The sequence below is a fragment of the Mercurialis annua genome, assembly GCF_937616625.2.
Source record: "Mercurialis annua linkage group LG4 unlocalized genomic scaffold, ddMerAnnu1.2 SUPER_6_unloc_8, whole genome shotgun sequence".
NCBI classification, from domain to species: Eukaryota; Viridiplantae; Streptophyta; class Magnoliopsida; order Malpighiales; family Euphorbiaceae; genus Mercurialis; species Mercurialis annua.
In genome coordinates, this window is record NW_026605991.1 from 75,001 (window position 1) to 77,500 (window position 2,500).

Below are 2,500 nucleotides of genomic sequence, written 5' to 3' on the forward strand. Positions count from 1 at the left end.
GGCAAAAGTGCACAAAATGATAGTGTCCCGAGCAAAATAAAATTGGAAGCAAAATGTCCCGGACAATAATTTGCGAGTAGTTAGTATACATTGAAAGGGGATTTTGCAAAGAAGTTTGGTGATTTTTGGACATATATTTTGCCGGTTATGAATTTCCGAAGGTAAAACGATTAAAAAATTAAAAAAAATACCTCCGGGGCTCGAAAAATTTCGGTATTTGTTATTATGCGGGTTTGGATATATATAAACATATTTCCAAAATTTCAGATCAAAATTCCATGCCGATTTTTAAAAATGGGGGGGGGGGGGTTGCTGGGCACATGTGATATTTCCTCCTGGCAGTCCAAAAAAAGTCCTAAGAGCTCTTTAGGGGGGTGCACCATTCCTCACCCCCGCGGGCTTGCCGCAAGCCCTCGTCCGCGGTGCAAGCGGCGCGCGCGCGCGCGCTATGCGAAAAATGCTGGAAATTGCGGAAAAATCCCTGCCTGGCAAAATTACGGAAATGCCCCCGGATAATTACGGATATGCCCCGCCCGGAAAAACTGCGGCGAATCGCGGAAAATGCCCGGCCGGAAAATTGCGTCGAAATGCTCGGAATTGCGGAAAATCCCCCCCCCCCGTGCATTAATCTAATGACCGGGTGCGGGTGCGGGTGCGGGACCGGGTGCGGGTGCGGGCACTCGGGCACTCGGCAGCTCGGCGCGAGACGCGAGCGCGTGTGTGGCCTCGAAGACCCTCGGAAAGGCCCGCCGACGTCCCTCCGAAGGCCCTCGCATGTCCATCGGAAGGACCTTCGGCAGCCGGTCGGCAGGCCTTCGCCAGCCCAGCGGCGGCCCTTGGGCATCGGCAGCCTTTCGGCTGGGCTTCGGCAGCCTTTCGGCAGCGCATCGGCAGCGCACCGGCAGCCCTTCGGCAGCGCATGGGCAGCCCTTCGGCAGCCCTTCGGCAGCGCATGGGCAGCCCTTCGGCAGCCCTTCGGCAGCCCTTCGGCAGCCCTTGGGCATCGGCAGGGCTTCGGCAGCCCTTGGGCATCGGCAGGGCTTCGGCAGCCTTTCGGCAGCCCTTCGGCAGGGCTTCGGCAGCCCTTCGGCAGGGCTTCGGCAGGGCTTCGGCAGGGCTTCGGCAGCCCTTCGGCAGCCCTTCGGCAGCCCTTCGGCAGCCCTTCGGCAGGCCTTGGGCATCGGCAGGGCTTCGGCAGCCTTTCGGCAGCCCTTCGGCAGCCCTTCGGCAGGGCTTCGGCAGCCCTTCGGCAGCGCATGGGCAGCCCTTGGGCATCGGCAGCCCTTCGGCAGCCCTTCGGCAGCCCTTCGGCAGCCCTTCGGCAGGGCTTCGGCAGCCCTTCGGCAGCGCATGGGCAGCGCATGGGCAGCCCTTCGGCAGCCCTTCGGCTGGGCTTCGGCAGGGCTTCGGCAGCCCTTCGGCAGCGCATGGGCAGCGCATGGGCAGCCCTTCGGCAGCCCTTCGGCTGGGCTTCGGCAGGGCTTCGGCAGCCCTTCGGCAGCGCATGGGCAGCCCTTGGGCATCGGCAGGGCTTCGGCAGGGCATCGGCAGGGCTTCGGCAGGGCTTCGGCAGCCCTTCGGCAGGGCTTCGGCAGCCCTTCGGCAGCCTCTCGGCTGGGCTTCAGCAGCCCTTCGGCATGCCTTGGCATGCCTTGCATACATTCCCCAGCCGTATGAACCTCTGCTGGTTTTGCTTCCCAGCCGAATGAACCTCTGCTCTGTGTAAAAATGTATATGTCTTGCACTAAGTGAAATTCTATAATACTTTCCTCGAACAATATTCATACAGTAGTTAATATATATTAAATGAGGAATTTAGAAAGAAGTTTGGTGATTTTTGGAATTTTTTTTTGCCGGTTATGAATTTCCGAAGGTAAAACGATAAATAAATAAAATAAAATACTTCCGGGACTCGAAAAATTCTGATATTTGTTATTATGCAGGTTTGGGTATATATAAACATATTTCCAAAATTTCAGATCAAAATTCCATGCCGATTTTTAAAAATGGGGGGGGGGGTTGCTGGGCACATGTGATATTTCCTCCTGTCAGTCCAAAAAAAGTCCTAAGAGCTCTTTAGGGGGGTGCACTATGCCTCACCTCCCTGCACCAACTGCCGAAGGCTTTTGGTGCGCGCCTTTTGGCGCACCTATGGCACTGACGAGGGAAGGAAAAAAAACTCGTCGACCCGTTTCGGTGTTGGAAAAAATATTTTCGGATTCGGGGGGGCCCGGCCCCCGAGGTGTAGGTTGTTGGTATTTTTTGACGGAAACCTAGGCGAGCATTTGCCGAAATGAATCTCGGTGAATGTATAGCTTATGGTGTCACGTTGTATGCTATTTTACGACGTGTGTGCTTGCCGAGGACGCATTTTCAATGCCGAGGCATGCGACGAGCCGCGTTCCATGACTTTTCGACGACGCATTTTAAATGCCGAGGAAGTCGGCGCGCGGCGAGTCTGGATCCTTTACGACGATGCATTTTTAATGTTGAGGATGGA